Genomic DNA, 17,222 nt, shown 5'->3' with positions numbered 1-17,222 from the left:
CTCTTCCTCTTGCGCCCGCATCCTTGGGCCAATATCGCGCGATATCTAAACAACTTTATCATTAATGCAACAGTAGGAATTTGTATATAATGGTGCTATGTACATATGTAATATATGCCGGGCTGCCTGCACATAACGGTGATATCATAAGATACGAACCAATAGCCGCAATTGTATGGAAATATGTATCTATGAATGAAGACACTTTCATTTATGAAACCAGATACTTATGTACCGGACACGGGCGTTGTAACATCCTGCTATTATGTGTCCTTACCTACCTATTCGTTCTCTCTGTCTTTCCTCCTGTTTTTTTCTCCCTTCGTCTTCTCGCTCTGCTCCCCGCCAGAACGTATACCCACCTTCAGTAAGCAACGTTCGCGTAGAGACATTGCGCTATCATACCGCTGTATATAATTCCGCGAGTTTCGTGCATTTTTCGCAGTTTTCCGTAATAAGCGCGTAATCACAGTCTGCGTCGCTTTTGCGAGTCGCGTAATCTTCTCTTCAAAGTCGAACGTCTGCGCGCGCACGCGCGCGCTTCTTGCTGACGAAGCTATCGACGAATGATCTTGGTAATTATCCAATTCGATATCGCAACGTCAAGTAGGAACGTTAGAATTTTGTACAAAGATTTTATTTCGACTTTGACGTCGTCGACAACGGCGGCGAAGGGCCTTCTTTCGACACGCTTGCACTGCGCGGAGTCGACGGAAGCAACGCGCAACCCTTTCGAGGAGGACGAGAGACGGTCGGGGAGAAAGAGACCGACGAGAGCAGATAGCAGAAGGGAAAGGAGAGAACGAGGCTGAATGCGCCGACTGTGACGCTTTCCGGTCAGGTGCCGCCCTGACGATCCCTCTCCTTCCAATTTCCACGTCGAGATCCGCTCGCTCATTCACTTGCTTTTGCCCTCCCCGTTTTGTTCTTCCCTCATCCTCTTTTGCCCGGACGTCGTCCGCCGCCGAGAAAAACTGGCAGGAAAAAGCAGGAAACGGATTGTTTCCGAATGTTGATCAAGAGGATTTCTTTGAGGAGAGCGTAGACAAGCTTCAAGCAACGATACTCGCTATCCTCCCTTGTGAAACGAGAGATGAAGACGTCTGCTGTCTCGGCGTCGCGCGCGATAATTGGATTACAATTTTGATCCTCGATTACGTCTCACCGGCGTTTTACAAAGCTCATCATATTCGCGCTGTACCACCACGAACGATCCGTTAACGTTCTTATTTTACTGGTCAGCGTGATCGTATCTCATTGTTAATACCAGAATGAAGACAGCGGTCTCGACGATTCTTTTCTGTTTACCACATTATTACTCCGTGTCGTAATTATCGCGCTGCCTCGGGAGGCCATTGTCACAATGGACGTCCGGAGTTTCCCTACGATTATCGTACCGAAAATCTCTTCGTGGTCGAGCTCCTCATCGACTTCCTGCCGGCGATGGACGATGATTATTTGTCGCAACGGCATGGCAGACACGCGTGTAAAAATGCATGATACCGACAACTCGATCTCTTCCATTGTCCACTATATTCGAGACCCGTGTCAAGAACTACGACCATCTAACGATACGCGCGCGTACATCCACTGTGAGAGAAATGTAATTGGTAAAATCAACTAACGTTTGGTTGAATAGTGATCAAATGACTTTTATAGTTATAATTACTAAATGCGTGGTTGTTTTGACTAAACAATTTGTAGCCTTAACCAAATAATTGCTTTCATACAAGAAATTAAAGAAAAAGTTTTGTTAAATGTAATCAAGTTTTTTGTACCAGTAATCACAAAATTCACTTGATTACTATTCAACCAAACGTTAGTTGATCTAAGCATTAGTTGATCGATCGCAAGATAATAAGTCGGAAAAGCAATTTTTAGCAATCTAACAATTGCTAGAATGCGTTCAACAATTAGACAAGCGATTCGTAATTTCACTTGCGTTTTTGTTTTCTTGCGTCGAGAGTTTTTGTTCCCCTGCGATCTTATCATTGCCAAGGTGATAATCTTGTCCCTTCATCTAAATTATCTTTTAACTATGCAGAACTATGTCTTTGCATCGCATCGTAATTACGATCGGCAGATATTTCATTCGAATTCTAAAGGAGTAATTCTCGCGCTCGTGTCTCCGCCGGCTCATTCGTCGTTATTAAATAAAACCAGCAAGTCTACGCGTTAGCATAGAAATAACTTCCATTTTACAACATCATCATCGAATCGCCGACGTCAACGATACGATCGACTTCGCTATCGTTAATTAATCCCGTAATAACTTATCGCGACGCGGTGCGCCGCGGTTACTGTTTCCTGTTTATTATTATAACGTCATCATTTTTAATTCTAGACCTTGCTTACGGACAGTATATGTCACAAAATGCAATTTTGCATGCGCTGTCGTAAGCTTCTCAGCCACTCTCGAAGGAAGAAAAGAAGGAGGGCAGAATGTTTAGACTCCTTAGAATTTGTTTAAAGCGCGAAGGCGTCTATCGTCACTCGAGGCGGACTTCCGATAGAAGTCTTTCGGAAATAGTAGTCACCCACCAACAAGATCAATCGGCTTAATTCTTTTCTTCCTACGGACGCAACGTCCGAGTACCGTTCTCCGGTTCGCCGCGTTATCATTATCGCGAGCGCGATAATCTGCGCCACGCGCGGTCGAGGCCTCCTCTTTGCCGTGGTCGTAGTTTCTCCGCGATTATCCTACCGAAAAATCTCTCGCGCTCTTTCTCCTCACCCCGTGAACACGCCGCGCCGCGTCGGCCGGGGCCGGTCGTCGTCGACTTCCTGTGCCCGCCGGTGGACAATGACCAGCACTTGCCGCAATGGCAGAGAACGGCGGGGCAGACGCGCGCTCCTAATATCTATTCGGCCGATCTAGTTCGCGGAAGCCGCCGTTATTGTGGCACGAGCGTGTGCGTGTATGCCGCCGCACACACGCACACACACGCACGCGCGCGCGCGCACAATCGCGGCCTGTACGACGCGTACAGGGTGTACCAGGAAACGATCATCACGCGATTTCAGTATTTCGCAATTTGCGCGCACAGAGGCTTCGCGGACAGAGGCGGCATCCGTCTCAGATGCGTTATCGCCATTAAATTCGCTAAGGCTGCTGGAGGAAGAGGAAAGAGATGGAAAAACAAGCGAAATTACGAGCGTTTAGGCTTGTTCGATGCTACGGATTTGTACACCCCGTATGAATTGGCGTCAGGTACACACGTACGCACGTACGCGTATCGTCCCGGGGACCCGCGCGGCGCGGCGCGGCGTGTGCGTGCGTCGGCGGAACGAAGAGGCTTCAGCGTGGCGTGGCGTCGGAGAGGACGATGAGGAAGAAGAGGAGAAGGAGGAGGAGGAGAAGGGGGGAAGAAAGGGGGAAGAGGGAGAAACACCTCCGGAGAGCCTCTCTGGAAGGAGGATATGATGGCTCGTGGCGTTATGCTCCGCGAGCTGTTATGCTCCTCGGGCACCACCGGACCATAAGCGAGGCTACTTCGCTCCGGCGCAACAGCCGCCACGTTTCTCGTTATATCAACGCATCGGCGTCGGCCAAATAAAGTTTACGCGCGCGAACCTTTTTATCGCACGCGCGCCTTTTTTGCGCCGGCGAAATCCGCGCGAGTGGGACGTGCGATTTTTTTTTTATCGCACGCGTTTTATTTCGAGACCGCGATTCGTAGTATCCACTTTTTCAGTCCAATTTGAAGACTGCTGATTTTTTTTTTTTTTTAATTGGAAAAAAATAACTCTACGCGATATTAGTATTTTTACACGGATGAATCTGACCTTCGCAAAGAGTTAAGCACGTACATTCTTGCGGCATAGGTTTGTACGAATGATCATAAGTATACAGCGATTGCGGACGACGCGCACGATGTTGCAATCGCAGGAAAAAGAATTGTGTGCTCTTCCTATTGTTAGGCATGCAATCACGAATATGTCGTTATCGTATACGTACGTGGCGCAATATACTGCGAGCGCGACGTTCATCCGATTTCTTGACGCCGCCTTCACCGGATGCAGGCGCCAATGCATCTAGGCACGAGCCACTCGAGGCTACGTACGCCGCTCCGTGCGATTGCCGATAAATCATATTTTTTTTTCTATAATTTTATAATTTACTACCGTCATGTAGTCCTGATGGATTCCGCGTATATTATAGAAAATGCGTGCGTGTAACAGTGAATCGATCATCGTATTTTCCATCCCCAATGTTCTTAATCCTTTAACGAATGTAAAATAGATTCTACTTCAGCAGTGATTTAATGCAAATCCATTATTGATCGCATGTCCATAATATCATCATTAAATAGTTTTTAGTACTTAAATTTCATCAGTCACACAAAAATTTTTAACATACTCTAAATCGTGTTTTGTCGTGATAGACGGATAAAAAATAATGACGATACGTCGGTTTTCCTCTCGCGATTACTTTCGGGTCCGTTTTCTCGTCTTCCTCGAGAGACCACGGAGCGTGTGCGTCTTGCCGCCGCGCCGTCACGCTACGCGTAATTCCCGGCAGAGTCGGACGCCAATGGATCTAGGCACGAGCCACGAGTCTGCGTCGAATATGCCTCGCAGTCTCTGACCCGCAGTTCCTCTTGGGGCTACGGTCTTCCGAAGAGAAGGAAGGGGAGGAAGAATACGAGACGAGAGGGCCCAGGTGGAGGCGGCGGTGGCGGCGGCGGAAGAAGGGGCGGCGTGGCAGGCCGAAGGGGGTGGTGGCAGAGGGGACCAGGTTAGCGTTCAGCATGCGTAAGGAGCTGCGAGGCATTATGCTCGGAGGCTCCTGCGAGGCCGGGCTGAAACGAGCGAATAAGAAAGTAGTTAAAGTCTTGGGTGGCGAGGGCAGCGGAGGTTGCGGTGGTGCTACCGTAGAAGGTAGAAGAGGGCAAGGGGAAAGAGGAAGAACAGGGGGTCCGCCTGCCACGCGCTACCTCTTTCTCCTTTGCCTTCACTTCCTCCTCCTTCTCCTCCCTCCACCCCCCCTTTCTCCTTCCCCCCCGCTCATCTACCTCCTTCAACCACCTCCTTCCGCCTCCTTAACTCCTCCCTGACTCCTCTTCCATCCACCTCGAACGATCATCTTCCGTGCCGCAATATGTAACAACGACTCGTCACACTCTGCTTGTCGGCGCACAAGATAATTGCCCTCATTATAGTTATTTAAAAAGCGCACCGCGTGCGCGAACGCGCGCCACCGCTGCCGCCTCCAACGCGATCGAGCCGCCGATATAAAGACGCTGCCGAGCGCGAATTAATCGCGGGGGATGCTAACGGAGAAAGAGAGAGAGAGAGAGAGAGAGAGAGAGAGAGAATCGGAGAAAAAGAAAGAAAAAAGAAATGTACAAGCGGTCGCGCGACCACGCGCGCTTCGTTCGGAGGTAGCTGTTGATTTCCGTCCCTAGGGGCAGCTTGTTTCGCTTCAGGAGATCCGCACCAGCTACATAACGAGATGGCCCGGGAGGACACGCGAATGTTAAGAATACGGAAACTGTGATTTAGGATAACGCTTAAACTGTTACATTCACTATTTTTTAAGGTCTCGATGAAGATGTGATTGAATAAAAAAAAAAAAAGAGTTTTCGCGTTTTTATATTTGATAATTTTCGAATCTGCAATAATTTCGCATAAAGTAAAAAGAAGAAAGACTCTTTCCTAAATCTTGTTTCAAATCTGACCTCAAATAAGGTTTTGTGTACATAACTAACGAGCAGGCGAAACGTTATCAATTTCTAATACGTTTTATTAAGCGCAGTATACGTTACAAGCCGTCTTGACGTCGTTATTTTTTAACGAAGAGCCAAAGGAGATAGGCATGCTCCTGATTTTCTGGTCTGGTTGGAATTATGATGTTGCAACATGCAGCGAACGCTGCTATTTCAGACACAAAGTGCTGGAATGTGCGTTTATTAGCGGTCGCGGACTTTAATGCGCGGCGGCGGAGGCGAATCATCGGGCGTGCTGTATTTGTATAACGGATACCGTTTCAAGTAACGGTAAACACCCGAGAAAACGTCAGGGTGGGCGATAATTAAGGCACCGTCGTTAAGCCGACCGTTTCCTCTCGAATCCCGAATTAATCCTAAAATCAATGAAATTAAAGAAGAAAAAGGACGAATCTTCAATTATAAAAGACCAAGATTAAAAGATGAAAGAGAGAACTCGCAATCGTAATGATGCAGAATTCATTTGTCTTGATCGCTACCAAGTTTTGCGAGAGTCGACGAATTATCGCTCGTATCGGCAGTAATAATACGTGTCACGATGCGAAACGTATATATCCGACGATAAACAGCAGTATCGAATTGAGACGAGCGCGAGAAATCCGATTATTTTTGGTAGCTGATAAAGGCCGGCGCGTATGTGCCCGCACCGGTTCTGTGCTTTCTAAATACGTTTGCCGCTCATCGAGCAACAGATTTACGTTTACACGCGCGTTTAATATATCGGAACGACGATGGGAAATTCATATTCATTCGTGACCGCGTACGTGCGATTCTCGCCGCAACGAATGCGCCGGAAACCGACAGTCAGAAACGGTAACTTGCACATCGAGATCCCGAGTTTTTGTCAAGATTCTAATCGGCTGTCTTCTACGCTCAGTGCATAATTTTTGTTATTATCGCGTACAAACTCTCTCTCTCCTACAGTAGGAGACTCAATAATTGCTTTTTGACTAATTCACGTTATTGCTGCTGGAATATTAAACTAGTAGTTTATAACATCACTGAACCTTTATCTATTTACTCTTCAATGTTCAACTTCTGCAATTTCTTCAATCCGGTTTTGGGACGCACGCGATTCAAAATTGGATCAAAGTTATATATTTTTTTTTATCTCGTGAGAAGAGCGCGCGATGAAAGCGTCCTCGCGAGTCGTCGCGGATAAAAAATTGCTCCGCGGACATCTCGTATTTGTATGCAGCAGGTTCGTGAGGACGCGATGCCGTCCGATAAACGTTCCGCGAGATACAAAGCGGCATTACCTGAGATGTAAACGTGGAAGCTGCGTGCACGAAATATATCTGCGCGCAGGCCATTTGTTGATGATCTGAAACCACTTTGATCCCACAAGGTCTTATCAACGTGGGAATTTTTTCTTTCCATTCCCCTCGTGTTTTTACATGAAGCCCATGTACACTTTTTGTACGACATTATTACGCTTGTATGAATTTGATATCGTGAAGCATTTTTTTCCTTAGCGGACCGAGTTTACTTGTGAACAAAATTGAAAAATTGGGTTTAGAATTATACATACATGTCGATGTTGTATACGCAGTTTACGTATGACATTTCGATCTCTCCTTTTCTTTTTTCATCATGCGTCGTGTCCATCTAATTCGGTATACACGACAGCGAATACGCCTGTCAATCGATCTCTGTTAGTTAATACTCCTATTATTTAACTCTAGGAATTCATGCGGATCCCCTAAAGCACGCGCATTTGCATAGACTTAAGCCGTGCGCGACCGCATACGGGCCGCATCTTGGAATCATCCGCGGGGATTTCACGTGCCGTAGAGATGCGAAGTTATAGGTACCGTACGACGCAACTGCGGGGCACGCAGGTGGTAGATTTTCCGATCGGTCCCCGCGTGCGCGCGGCGACCACGATTTGTTCGTCGCCGCCGCCGCCGCCGCCGCCGTCGCTGCCGTCATTGTCGACGACGTCGTCGACTTGGTCGTCGAGGACTTTTCGCGGAGCCCTTCCCGTCCCTCCATCCCCCCGTTCGTCGATTGTTCACGACGCGGCACGCGTAGCAATGAAAGCTCAACGGCACGAGTAAAAAGCCTGTGAGGTAGACATAAATAAATAGGTAGTGGGTGTGGTTGGTAAGGCCGCACACATGGCGTCGTGACCCGTCGTCGTCGTCGTCTGCGTTCGTGAGCTCGAGGCCAGCTCGAGTTATGCCTCGCGGAATGTTGCTCCCGCCGCGCGCAAGAGCAAGCGAACGAGCTCTTTCGGTACAAACGCGGTTAAACGCTGTTTCGCGTGCACTTGTCTGTTGTCCCCTTCAATCGCATTTCTCTTCGACCCCGTGTTTATTTCGACATTTCGCCCCTCATTTGCGTCGGAAACTCAGGAAGTGACGTATGATTTTCATTCGATGACGAGCAAACGGTCGAAGGAGATCGAAACGGCATGAAAGATTCCGCGACGAAGGATAAATAAATAAAAAATGCTCGCAAACGTTACGCAATTACGAGAGATTCTCGTTCAAAGAACGGGGCTCTTTCGAACGTTTACGAACCGTAACGGGGTCAGATTGGGGTTCCGTATAGCGTGCGACGATCGAGGGTTGATCCGGAAATTCAGGAGTTCTACAAGCCTCGTACGTCGTGCAATGCCGTTCATGACTTAGCACGGTGCCTGGCTTTGGCGGTTGAGGCTGCCGATATACAATGCCGCATTGTTTCGCCGTTGCAACCATCTTAGTCGGTAGCACATAGGCTGACGCCGAGCCGATGTTTATTATCTTCCTTCGCGCAACAAAACAAAATGTCACATTCTGGCGTTATATTATCCATGCTTCTCGCGAGTTCGTGCTCGCGAATCAATGTGCTACGTAAAATCGGGGAGGCCGATACTCTATCGTCGTATTTTCAAACGGTGCACGAAGCAACGCGAGAATAGTGAGCTTCGAGTGTGTGCGCGCGCGCGCGCGTGTGTGTTTGTGTGTGTGTGTGTGTGTGTGTGTGTGTGTGTGTGTGTGTGTGTGTGTGTGTGTGTGTGTGTGTGTGTGTGTGTGCAACTCGTAGGAAACAAATGTTTTAGAATAGATAAATGGATGTGCGCGATGTTGCTGGTAGAGTTATAACGTTAGACAGAAAGGAATACGTTGGTGGCATTGCGAAAAAAGATATAAAAGAAAGGGGGGGGGGAGAGATAAAGAAGAATGATCGAAATGTTACATTGAGATAAAAGAGTGCGAATATGAAGTGAAATTTCGAAGCTTGCGCTGTACAAACGTTTCACGCACATTTTCTTTTGCGTCCTACATGCGAATCGAAAGAGGTCATCCATCCACCTCTCGTACCAGCTAGGTTTCCACTTTCATGGGTAACCGCCGCCGCCGCCGCCACCCGACTCGCGCGTTCGTGCGTGCGTCATGATTTTATTTTCGTCGCCAGCAACGCGATTCGCGTATTTCGCGAACAATTATTACGTATCCTTTGGATGGAAAGTTTCCTTTCTCCCGAAAGCGCTAGACGAGGCGAGGAATCATCGCGCGATAGATTCGCAGATAGTTTTCGTTGTGCCAACAGTGAAAGCCGCGATCTCTGATCAGCCTTGGCACGATTAGATGCGAATCGAATTTCGCGTCTCTCGCGATGCCGCGAATCTTCTCCTTTTCGCGCGACAGGAAGAAGGGAGAGACAAAGGGGAATTGGAAAGGAGACCGCGCGAGAGCCGCGCGTATCGGCGGGGGCAGAGCTGCGCGCAGAGAGAAATAACTTTCTTATTTCCATGAAAATTGCGTTCGGCGATTTCGACGACAATGCCATTCCGGTGTTTTAAATGCAAATCCACAAAAGGAAAAACCGTAAAGGCATTATAATTTATATTACTACATGTGGCAGCGGCGCTTCCGGCGAAAGAGCATAGGCGCAGTTCCGGTCAGCCCCACGGGTTGGAGAGATCCTACATCGCCAGATTATGAGCCCACCGCCGCTTTTACAATGGATCGTCCGCCTCTGAGTCGTACGTCAGCGAGAATAATTCTGCGTTACCGCCGCTCGTGCTCGTCTTGCCAGCAAAATAATACAAACGATCGCCAAAGGGCGCGCGGCCTCACGCGCGGCACGAGTATAAAAACTATTTTTTCTTTATTGCCTACGGGATAAATAATTTTCTCGCGTCTTCATAGACCATAATGCTGCGCGTTCACTTGACACGCGGGGCACTACTGTGTCTCTTGCCATTATCCATCGTTACCTTAATCTTAATACAAGTCGCACGCTTAAGGACAGACGCTTTGCGTAATTAACTCACAACTATATTTATCGTTTCTCTCTATGATACATTTGTAATGTTGACGATAGATAGACACGTATAACGGATAAATATGCCAGGTTAAAATAAACAGAGGCGGGGGGGGGAGGGGGAGAAAGTAGAAATTTCCAAAAATTATGCCAAGAATTGGCCGTTTTTGATGAAATCCACGATCGCCTGGACGGTGGTCTGGAAGCGCTCGAAATTCTCTCGGCTATCCTCAGGCGACTTGGACTTGTAGATAGCGTTTGTGTACGCCGCGGTCAATTCCGCCACCAATATCTGCGCTTTTTTAGCGGCCGCCTCGATCGATCCTGTGGGCGTCTTAATTTCCTCTGCGGTCTTGACGATTTCCTCCTTAATGATTTCGACGAGTTTTACATCGTCCTTCGTGTTCGAGTCCCCGCTCGAGATCTTCTGCAGGATGTCCTTGATGGTCGTTACGTTCGTATCTTGCGATGAAACAGAGATACAGAGGTTTGAATTAAAATCTAAAATCGCGGCTAATTCTACTACTGATTATTACTAATGATTAAGGTAATTTTACTTGGTTCGTTTATATATTTTTCACCTTCGGATAGCGTAGGCGTTTCTCTAATTATCCTCTCGGACTGCGAGGCGACGGCGCTCGCCAGCAGGACGATCGCGACGACCGCGAACTTGGTCATCTTCGGAAATCGTATCGAGCAGCAAACTGTCAATCGGTTGTCCAGCCGCGCTCTCTCTCTCTTTATACTCGTATTCGTGTCCCCACGGATGCATCGAGTAGGGATGACATTATGTAAAATGTAATTTGCCGTACGTCGTGCACGCGGTCGTTGACCATTATAAATGATCCTAATGAGTGTCATTAAAAAAGAAGACGCGCGAGAGAAAGTGGAGCGCCGCAAACGGCACGTTTCAAGAAAGTATGCTTTGTTTTGATTTCTATCCGTTGACAACCGGAAGAAATTAGCTCGAATAAGACAAGTGTTAAGCGAAGCATCTACTCTTAATTAATCGTGCGATTTTTCAACTGACGGAACGAATATTAATCTATATTCTACGTAATTAAAAGAGCCATTCTCTCTCTCTCTCTCTCTCTCTCGAAGAGAAGAGAATAAAACGCAACATTTTTGAAATTATGCGTATGTCGTCACGATCTTGCGATCGGAGGTAACCAGGACCTCGGCTGAAAGCAATCGAATGTTCTTTGTCGGTGAGTTGCGGGTCGCGAAACGAGTTTTTCTCAATCGAGCAGCAATTGTCGTAAAAGCGACGCTGCAATTTTTCGCCGTTGCAGTTGCTATATACATCGCGATACACGCAATTCTCACTCGACATACGACGACGCGCGCTCAACAGGTCGGTCGTCCGCGCGCCGCGGTCTCTCCCTCCTTCGAAAAATACAGGGGCAATGCCGATACTGGCCGACGCGACGGTAAAAGTGCGTGAACACAGGGAGGGAGTGCATCCAGCCATGATTCCTCCTCACCGATTTTTACCCCCTTCCTGCCCCTTTCCGTTCCGCGCTCTCCCGTTCTCTTCCCTGCCTCTCTTTGACGTTACCTTGACGCGTCGCGTCAAATTAAAGGCTGCCGAGTCGCTTTCCACCTGAGGAGCGATTCAAATCTTCCGCAACGATTCGCGACAGCGGTTCAGCGTCGCAAATGCCGACACCGCGGGTGTTCCCGAATCTCCGTTCGCCTTTGCGAAAGCAAAACGATGAAAGACACGAGACGAGAGAGAATCTAGTCTCGGCGAATGAAACGGCGCGGCAGCCGTTGCACAAAGACTCGCGAGAAGTGTTCGTACGTTAATGCGGGATGAATGAAAATACGGGTGCTTGAGTAAGCTTAAATTACATTTCATTCATGCAGGAAAAGCAGACACGCGGGAGTCGTCCTTCCGGCTCGCGTTGCGCACGTATCACAGGACGGTGGACTTGCACGTAATGACGGCTGGACTATAATGTGTATTATCCCGACATCCTGTGCGCGGCGCGGTGACTTCTTATGCGTTTCTCTCTTGCGTCTAGGGTACCGGCCCTTGCTGCCTTACGACACAGCGATTACGATCGTGCAGAGGCGACCTTAATTTTTCTGCGAACGCTCGCTTTTCGCAGCGCTACGTTACAGCAACACCCGCGTCCACCTTTGTTTCCTACTGTTCGTGCGCATCATAGGCTATGCGCTTATACTCTCACGCGAATCACTTTCCGAGCACTTTCTGATCACGAGCTAGAGGTACGAGAGGTAGAGAGTTGCGTAAGATCTCGCCCAATTTTTCCGATGTACAAAGAGAGGCGTCCAAGCGGAGACGCGCGAGGGCGAAATATCGATCGCACGTACCATCGATCACGATCTTATCTCTCTGGCGCACGGACATGGGATTCACGTCGACCGGCAATGGGATGACGGAGGAAACACGAGGGTCCATGTATACCGTGGACAGTATCGGGCACTCTCCTCGGTCCCGCCGCACCATGCTCCAGCACCGCGATCTACGATTACAATGAGAGGGCGACGAAGAGGGCTCCATCTCCCCGAGAGGGGGAGGTGAGAAGAGAAAAAACCAGAGCGAGCCGATCGACGGACAGTCTTTATTCTCTCGTACTCCTCGGCACCGGATAACGATGTGGAAGCGACGTGGGCCTATTATGAGCTCATATCGCGTGGGGCACAATGATCAGTGCCGACGCGTGGAGATTCTCTCCGGATTGTCGAGAGACACACCGGGTCGCGTCGTCACAAGCAGGTCCCGCGCTGAATGAGGTCTCAACGTGTTCATCTCGCGCTCGGGGGATTATGGCGAGCGTGAGGCGCCGCCGCCGCCGCCGCCGCCGCCGCCGAAGATCGACAAGGCCGATTACGTGCGCGCTGACTTTAAGCCGTTTTAAATGCTGCCATTCAACCCGGACGGGCAGCCTCCTGACCTCGCCACTCGCGCGGTGCACCGATTTGGCGTTTCTCGCGCCGGTTCCTTTCTTACATTTTATCCCATACAATGCGCACGTCTCCTCGCGTAGATGTGAAGGTGGCCCGTATCTAGCAGTCGTCATTCTCGACTCGAATCACCAGTGATAGCGCGCAAGGCACTTCTTCTATCATTTTTTATTTCTCCGTAATGTTATTTTGTTGTAGAAATTACAAGATCGATCATTGTTCATAATTACATATCAATTTCCATATAACGTTATATCTAAAATTGGGACATTACACGTTTTAAAAATGAGCGACTTAAAGGCGACTTTCAGCCATGTTGCGCTGAAAGGTATCTTTAAGTCTGTCTCGATTTTGGACATGCCTACTCTCTTAGTTGTATCAGGTTTTTTTCTTTCGTGACAATTGCCTATTTCTGGGATTCAGGTGCCGCAATATCTTAGAAACTATGGGGCTAGAGAAATAGACCTTGGTGAAAGATCGTCTGTCTTAGAGAACGGGAAACCGAGATTCGGCACGGACTGTGGGGGTTCCGCTTGATCAGACCGTGCGATTCTCACATGCAGTCCCAGAGATGCCGTGAAAAACAATTCCATGAAATTAATAAATCTATTCCCGAGGGAGGACCTCCTACGACGCGGACGACTTTTTAGGGCAACGGACGATTCCGCGAAACGTGGGTGATCCAATTAGGCGCGCCCCCCAAAGAAAAAAAAAGAGGAAAGGAAAAAATCGCCGTGGTCACGAACGTTATCCGTTTACGCGCAACAAGATAAATTAACACGCTTTTTCGCGTCAAATGAATTTCGCGACGGATCCGGCTTTGGCAGCGGCAACCCAGCTGACAAAAATAGTAAACAAACTTAGAATCAGCGGGGCGCGAGCAAGGACGAGATTAAGAAGACCGCGTCTTCACCGAGACGGCGTTGGCTTTACCACCCGTCGATCGATCTGTCGCCTGATTTCTCCTCGCAGCATCGAGTCACGGTGCTTTTTGCCGGTGTTTGCCGCGGCATACTGTGAACAGGCGGCGGTTTCCCAGATGTAGAAATCCTCGTCTTCTTTCATTTCGTCGAGAAACTACAATGGCGCGTACCCGAATTGAAAAAAATCACGTCGCTTCGAAAAGGTAAAACGGTTCGCGCTTGTTCACGCCGACGGCGATTCCTGCCGCTGGCGGAATAATCGCCGCGTAACGACGTGCTTTCCATCGATTGACATTAACTTTTTCTACGCCGCGCAGCGGCAGGGAGGATACGGCGTCCCGGATTTCCTTCCGATATTCGCGTAATTAGGCTGTTTTACTATTATTCGCAGTTTGGCGAACTTTCACCGTGATTTCGATGTGGCTTCAAGAGCTCCCGCATTGAATCCCAGACACGCTCTGTGTATAATACCTTGTAATATGTATATATCATATATAATCATTTTATACGCGAGGCATTCTATATTAAAATTACTATGTTCGCGCGCAGCTTTATCGCGCCGGATCTTCTCTCGGCGAAATAACCGCGCACAGGCTCAAAGTACTCGATACAAAGCAGGCGATCATTAAAATATCGCGCGTGACGTTCGAAGATGCAATCAGGGTGATCCTATGAACGATGCTCTCCGAGGAAATCTCAATGTGGCATTCGAAAAATCGACATTTCGCTCAGGGGCAGGTGTCGTCGTGCCGGGTTAAGGAAGTTAAGGGAGTGGGTAAAAGGAGTTACGTTAAGCACCGGCTCATCGTCGCCCGGGGGCCTCGTTATCATAGTTTAATGACGACGGGGCGTTTCAGTCGCAATGGATTACGGTACACGCCAACCGGCAATACGAATGAATTAATAATCGACATAAAGTGCCAGCAAGCTCGCCGTCGAACTGACAAGACGCTTCATATGAGTTAATGTAAAAATACATTTAAAGAGTTTGGTAATTTTCATTTATTCTAACACGTGATTTACACAAGGCAAATAGAATTTTAATTATTGCACGGTAATAATTATGTTTTTACTGAGAAACAGACAAGTCATTACTTTAAATTATTTGCATATTTGCTCCGATAGGATAATATTTATTAAGTTATTATATACGATGAAATCTTTCATGAAAATTATGATTTGCAATTATATATTTGCAAAAAATAGATGTAGAAGTATTGATACTTTTATAAAATATTGATAAATATTTACGCAATTTTGAAATAGTATTTCGGCAAAACTATGACAATATGTCGATTCATCTTAATGGTATATAGTATTTGCAAAATTAAATTTAGAAAAAAATTGTTTAATGACTGAAAAAAATGTTAGCTGTATTGTGTGAAAACATTTAAAAATATAATTAATTCATGTGTATAATTATTCTTAAATTATAATATAGAAATATTGCAGCATGATAACATTTTAAATAATTAAACGGATTTTAAAATAATTATAAAATATTTATACCTCAAACTTATATAGATTTGTTTAATTTTAGAAATTTTATTTCGATAAAACTCCTGCGTTATGACGTATCATCTTACAATTAGCGCAATTATTGCAAAATTTTCATCAACTTTTATGATGCCATTATGCGCAATATTCGCATAGCGTGTTTATCGAGGTGAAATAAAATTTTAATAGGACACATAAAATTTTACAAGTGCAAATGTAATAACATTATATAAGAAAGGAGGAAAAAAAAGGAGAAACGCTCGTTCAGATATTTAACATTAATAGTCAGTTCAGCTTATAACTTAACGAGTTTTATTCTTGGACGCACCGCGCGACATGGCATCGGTTTAGGATAACGAGAAACGTAGTATTCGGGCAGAAGGACAGTGTGGGAACGAGGGTTTATTCTGAAAACGATGTTGCACACCGCAAAACGCGATAGTCTGCACGAACATTGCGGACGATGCATTGCAGAGTATATCATAGACAAAGCCTGGATTATTTTTCGCGGTGGCAAAGGAAGCGTGCCGGTATTGTTGCCGACCGCGAACAACAATAGTTTCTCCTTGCTCGCCTCCGTCCTCGTTCGTGTTACACTAGTTTGACTAGTCTTCTAGAAGAGTAACTCGCACCGCAGCACAATGAACGAACAACGTTCGCTTTTAGATCTATCTGAAACCCTCGTAACTTTAAGCGTTAAGGGAACGTCTATGTGGAAGCTAAGTTATATAAATTAAATATAGTACAAATGTATGTTCGTCGTCTTCGTTCACCTGTCTAATCTGTCTAATGATAGTTAACGTAACGGCATTTCTTAGTCGCGAAATTTTCAACGCGTTAATTAAATAACTGGCGAATATCACTGCCAACATTCTTATTGTTTATCTTATCGACCAGTTTAAAGTCGCATGTTAATTAACTTATCGTCTTTACGCGAATAGTTAAAACGTTTTTCGGAATAAATCCGATTTGATCATTTGCAAACTGGTGCTCTAAATAGAACCGATTCGAACTAGTTGAATGACATTGGATTATTTTGCTGATTGTAGAACACGTTAATTAGTAGTTGTGAAAAATCTAGGAATTAAGTAGATTACTAGAGAAAGTACTTTTTGTGGGTATGCGATATATATATATATATATATATATATATATATATATATAAATTTATGGCTGGGTGTCAGGACTAATAACACAGACTTAGATAGATAAGACCGGGAGCCGCATTGAAAAGCTTCCATTTAATCCGTCGGGTCGGCCCGTTTACGAGGCAATTCAGGGGCGAATTATGGGCGTGCATACGGGGATTAATCACGGGCCCCGCGTGCGAGCGCGAGCATACACGCGCACATTCACGCGCACGTACACCGGAGCGCATTAATTTACCGGCTATACAGGTACGTCATTCCACTTGCGGCTTCTACATTTGGATTTGTTTTGTAATAACGAAGAAGCGGAAAGTTACTGAGATGAAAGTTGTATAATTTATCAAACGAATCATCAATCCAATTTTAGATCTTGGAACCTTTTTATGAATTTTGCAGTGTTGCAAATCTTGTAAGCTTGTCTCGACAAATTTTGGGTGCATTATAAATAAAGCAGAAAAATATTTCTAACAAAAAATATATCTTTACGGTTTAAAATCCTTTTTAACGCACACGAGTGTACACGCGATGCAGTAGCAAGATAAGACGGAGATGCGTGTATCGCGGGCGGTGGTTTTGTCGCTCGCGCGTGTGTACACGCATTTATCTGCATGCGAGTTGTCGTTGTCGTGTATTGGTCGACCTAATTCTACAATTTGTCACGCCTCTTATTCCACACCTAGCTTTCACTACTATACATCAGGGGGGCGAATGTATTAACTGTACAACCTGGAAAT

At 46.6% G+C, this 17,222-nt stretch overlaps 1 protein-coding gene and 1 pseudogene across 7 annotated transcripts in view; one reads left to right on the top strand and one right to left on the bottom strand.

Annotated features, from left to right (window-relative positions):
* Positions 1-17,222, top strand: part of LOC105198494 (paired box protein Pax-8) — a 165,996-nt gene that overhangs the window by 8,098 nt on the left and 140,676 nt on the right. The gene's annotated exons all lie outside the window — the stretch shown is intronic.
* On the bottom strand, positions 9,985-11,728 carry LOC105198491 (annotated as a pseudogene).

This window comes from Solenopsis invicta, chromosome 12 (assembly GCF_016802725.1).
Source record: "Solenopsis invicta isolate M01_SB chromosome 12, UNIL_Sinv_3.0, whole genome shotgun sequence".
Taxonomy (NCBI): domain Eukaryota; kingdom Metazoa; phylum Arthropoda; class Insecta; order Hymenoptera; family Formicidae; genus Solenopsis; species Solenopsis invicta.
The sequence above is the reverse complement of the archived record's forward strand: the minus strand, read 5'-3'. Positions and strand labels throughout refer to the sequence as shown.